The sequence below is a fragment of the Hypomesus transpacificus genome, unplaced genomic scaffold, assembly GCF_021917145.1.
Source record: "Hypomesus transpacificus isolate Combined female unplaced genomic scaffold, fHypTra1 scaffold_401, whole genome shotgun sequence".
NCBI lineage: Eukaryota > Metazoa > Chordata > Actinopteri > Osmeriformes > Osmeridae > Hypomesus > Hypomesus transpacificus.
The window spans coordinates 27,436-32,922 of record NW_025813920.1 but is presented as its reverse complement, the minus strand read 5'-3'; positions in this window follow the sequence as shown (position 1 = coordinate 32,922).

The window sequence follows — 5,487 nt, the reverse complement described above, 5'->3', positions numbered from 1 at the left end:
CAGAGGCAGGCAGACCCAGACAGAGAGTGCTGCTTGATAACAAAAACCTCACAAATGCTAGATTTAAATATGCACTCGTTTCATTAAGAGAAATGAAAACACAATGAGAGCAGACTCGCTGGCCAGAAAGATGCAGAATAACAATCTTACTGACTTCTGGAAGGAGGTCAAGATCATAAATAATAACAGAACTCCCCTCCCTTCTGATATCAAAGGGGTTAGTTGTCCAGAGAAGATTGCTGATCTATGGCATGAGCACTACAGTAAACTATTTAATTGTGTTCAAAGTAACACAGTGAGAATTGATAATCAATATAAAGGTATCTCTGCAGACTTGATAGTTAGATCAGTAGATATTTATGATGCCATCCACATGCTAGACAACAACAAAGCTTGTGGTATGGATTCCATTTCTGCAGAGCATCTAAAAAATGCCAGTTATAGACTCAGTCCATTTCTAGCCATGTGTCTCACTGGAATTATGGTTCATGGTGTTCTACCGAACTCTATTATGTCAGTACTGTTAGTGCCTGTTGTTAAAGATAAGGCTGGTAAACTGAACAGCATAGACAACTGTAGCGCCTCTCTAGTTTGGTGGATTTGTAATGAGAGGTGGCTAACCTGAGTTCGTTAGTAATTGTTACTAACTTAAACCAATTTAACATATGAAAAAAACAATACAACCAACTGTTAAACAAAAACAGGAAAGATTTACTTCAGACAAAAAATCAGTTCTTCAGTTATTGGTTCAACATTTACATGACATCGTAATGCACATGGACACACAATACAAACTAGCCGGCAATGCTAACTACACGAATACCTTAATTCAGTACAGTTCTACGGTGCAGGCCTGAGTGTAGCTCGTGTGCGTTGTAGCCGTAAACAAAATGGCTGTTTCGCCAGGATGGCACAAAATAACAAGGAGCTGGTACCTCGGATCAGCAGTGCGGTAGCACACGCACTGCGGCAGAAGGGCGGCAGCAGGTGAAGGAGAGACCGACCAAATACTCTCGTGGATTTACGAGACGAACCAACTCAGGAAGAAGACTGAGGACGACGACAATCCCGACCTCCACCGGCTCCAACCTGGCACTCGCTGTCGCTAGTCTGGCGGCAAAGCCCGTGCTTAATCCAAAACCGCCAACAGCCAAACTCCTCTTTCTGGGTTATTGTTGTTGGTTGAGATATTCACCCATCAATATAAACATAACACCACTAATGATAATATAAAATCTTCACTCTTGGTATTTTACCGTACGCTACAATTTTCTTCTCCCTCCAACTCCTCCGCTCGCTCTGTCTTTTTCTACTCCAACCTCATCTACCCCAACTTCCCGTGTTACCCTGCCCTTTGACCTCAAACCGGATTGGCTTAACATCATAATCAAAATTAAAGCAACAACATAGATTCACAAAACATTCATCTTACTCTCTTCATATTTGTAACCGGTACATTTTAACATGCGTTTTTTAAACAACAGATATACATTTCCAAATGCTGTATTCAGTAAAACATGAACAATATGCATTTCTCATCAAATCAAAATCATACTCTCAAACCTTAAAGTCTATTTATTAAACTATGAACTTAAGTATTATGTATTCAAACTTTTATATTTATGTAATAGGATTGTTTCAACAGAAATGTTTACCACCCGGGCTACACAACTATCGACCCATTGCATTGGCCAGTATCTTGTCTAAAGTGTTTGAGAGAATTATTTGATTGAAATTGGAAATGTATATTCTGACTGCAGAAAATCAGTTTGGTTTTAAAAGAAAACATGGTACTGATCTCTGTATCTATGCTCTGAAGGAGATTGTCTCAGGTACACAAGTCTTAATTCATCTGTATTTTTATGCTTTATTGATGCTTACAAAGCTTTCGATCGAATTTGTCATGAAAAACTGTTTATGAAGCTAATAGCGAGAGGTTTCCCTAAACCTCTTGTGAGGATTTTGGTGTTCTGGTATGCCAATCAAACTTTTCATGTTAAATGGGACAATGTTGTATCAGCTGCTTTCCATGTTGGTAACGGAGTTCGACAAGGAGGAATTTGATTTCCCTTTTTGTTTAATATGGATATGGACGACTTATCAAGCCAGCTGAATAAGACAAATACAGGCTGTCTTGTTGGTGAATCTATTGTCAATCATCTGATGTACGCAGATTATCTGGTTCCACTCAGCCTGTTGCAACAGATGCTATGGGTGTGCTCTCAGTATGGCTTAGATCATGATATAAAATATAATGCAAAGAAAAGCCACATAATGATAGTCAGAAGTAATCAGGACAGGAAATTAACCTTCCCTACCTTTTATTTATCTGGCAGTCCCCTTGGTGTTTGTGAGGAAATAAAATATCTGCCATGTCATTTCTGATGATTGGACAGATGACAACGATATGTATCAACAGCGCTGTCAAATATATTCTCAGGCCAGTATGTTATTAAGGACGTTTTCTATGTGCTCAGATTCAGTTAAATGTTCCCTGTTTAGAACCTACATAACACCATTGTACACTGCTCATTTGTGGTCTATGTACAGGTAAAGGAGTATACAGATACTGAAAGTAGCCTACAATGATGCTTTTAGATTGCTACTTAATGTGCCAAGGTGGCATAGTGCTAGTCAGTTGTTTGTGTCTAAGCACGTACCAACCTGTAAGGCAATCCTGAGACAACTGATGTATGGTTTCAATGATGCTTTTAGATTGCTACTTAATGTGCCTAGGTGGCATAGTGCTGGTCAGTTGTTTCTGTCTAAGCACGTACCAACCTGTAAGGCACTCCTGAGACAACTGATGTATGGTTTCATGTGTCGACTGGACAAGTCTGAGAACTGAATAGTAGAGGCCCTGGTCAACCCTCTAAAGAGCTGCTATCGATTACTTGGAACTTAAGACTACATTGGCACAAAAGTCTTCATACTTTTTATGCACTGTATTATCTATGTTTTATGTTTTCGTTTTACTCTCTTTTTTATAGCTCTATGTCTGTTATTTTATGTGGAACTTGGCGTCTGAAATAAAGATTTATATATATATAAATACATATATATATATCAATGTTTCAGGATTTGTATAACTTTTTACCATTGCATACAAAATCGGAAATGCAATACTAAAAAGATCAGCTTTTGTTAAGAGATCCAAGATTACAAGATCCACAAGGCCTTGGCTAGAAACCAAGGAATGAGTGGGGGCTTGGTCAGCCCACACTCTCCTGAAATGTTGCGTGTGCGTCTTGCCAAGCCCGCGCGTGTGTAAGTTAAGGCTGAGTGTGTGAGGATGTGGAGCACGCGCGGGCAGGAGGAGGGGAGACATTCATTGGAAATTTGGCTAGAAATTAGCCAAGCAAGCATGTTTCAAATATTCACCAAAAATCGACCTTTGATCTTACAGTCAACTTTTTCACAGATTTGTGTTATAAACATTCTCAAGAGTCTTCATATGAACTTGTGATTGAATCAGAGTATCAGTTTTTGACTGGCTGATGTGTAAAGCATTATTTTAGCGTTAGCGATAAGTTCAATTTGCTTTATATCAATCATTTTTGGAGATATGAAGTTGCCTTTGCACACGGTAACATGTTGTAGTGTCTTCCATCGATATACCAAGTTTCGTGTTGATATCTCAAAGATTTGCTGAGACATGACTTCACATCCTGTTTGGCGGCTTTTCTGATGAATTTGATTGGCTGTACCGGACAAACGGTTGTGAGGATCAAAATTCTTTTCGATAACTTTTGTGACGCTTGGTCTGAAGATCATCTCTGGTAACTTTGAAGAAGATATGACAAAAATTGTAGGAGGAGTAGGCTTTCAAAGGTTTTTGATAAAACCGGAAGTAGCGGAAAATCTATATAACCGGAAATTGACGCCATGGGGTGCGTTGAACTCGGCTTGAACCAGGGAATCCAATGGTACCTCATTTTTGAAAATGGGTCATACGGTTCAAAAGTTGCGTGTGTAAACACAAGTCCAACTTTGACCCGTTGGTGGCGCTGGAGTGGTCTAATGGGAGACATGAAACTTGGTGTAGGTATAGAATCAACTGTCCTTAATGAGTGTGCCAAATTTCACAAAAAGTTGTCGAAGTGTTCTAGGGGCTGCCATTGACTTCCATGGAACAAGAATAATAATAAATATAACTGCAAGCAGTAATGGCGGATTCCTCCAAACATTGCGAACCATTGAAAAATGTATATTCTTGACAAATTGGAACTGTATAGAAAAATCTATGCTGCAGAATTACCAATGGGATACCAAATCTGAAATATAATACCACCAGGATCCACAAGGGCCTTTTTTTCAACTCAAGGAGTGAAGGGAGGGGGCTTGGTTAGCCTATCCATTCCAGAAAGCCTTTGTGCTTTAGGGCGTGGAATGTAGCGCCACATATGGGTAATGGTGGGACAGTTGTGGTTTGGTAATTACCCTTGGTCTATACTTTCAAAAAAGCTCGACCAGAGAATACCCCCCGCTCTCAGGGTACCGAGCTTCAGCTCAGTCATGATGCTGGGATGAATGTAGGCCTATATGTAGAGACCAGGGAGACAGACACACCGGCCAGCTGCCCTGATGGGTCCGTGGTAGATCATTAATGCGGGTTGTATCCTACAACGCTCGTGGCCTCCGAGTAGGACATACTGCTGCTGATAGATCAAGACGTTTGGTGGTGGACACATTGCTGGACGAGAGTGACATTGTCTGCCTTCAAGAAACCTGGATGACCAAGCAAGATCTGGACAAATTGAACTCCCTACACAAGAACTTTCATGGTGCTGGAGAGTCCACTACCGATCTCAGCATGAGAATGGTTTGTGGGAGGATAGCTGGTGGTGTAGCTATACTGTGGAACATAAAATATGACCCAACGGTAAAGGTGGTGTGGCTTAACGTTGACTGGGCTATTGGGTTGGAGTTTAATCACAATGAAAATAAATGTACTATTGTAAATGTGTACACACCATATGAATCCTATGACCATGAGGATGAATTTCAGAACAGGTTAGCTTTTATTCAGTCCTTCATAGAGGACAATAGTTCATGTTGTGTCTATGTCATGGGTGATTTTAATGCTGACATGTCAGATAAGTGTTTATTCGCACAACATCTGCAGCAGTTCTGTAATGAAACTAAATTAATTATATCAAGCGTTATTGCCTGATACAAGTTTTACCTATATAAGTGAAACGTGGCACACAACTTCCTGGCTAGACCATATTGTAACCACAGCCGATTCTCATGACTCACTGGAAAGTATAGAGATGTGTTATGGGCTGGCCACCACTGATCACATACCAGTTGCTATGCTGCTAAATGTTGAGAGTGTACCCTTGTTGCTGGCCCCCCAAGAAAACTGGACTGGTCAAAATTGACCAAAGAGGTTCGGCACAGATATTCTCTATTAACTAATTCTCGGATATGAACTGCAAGGATAAACATAATGCTGAAAAGCTCTGTGCCATGTATGATGATATT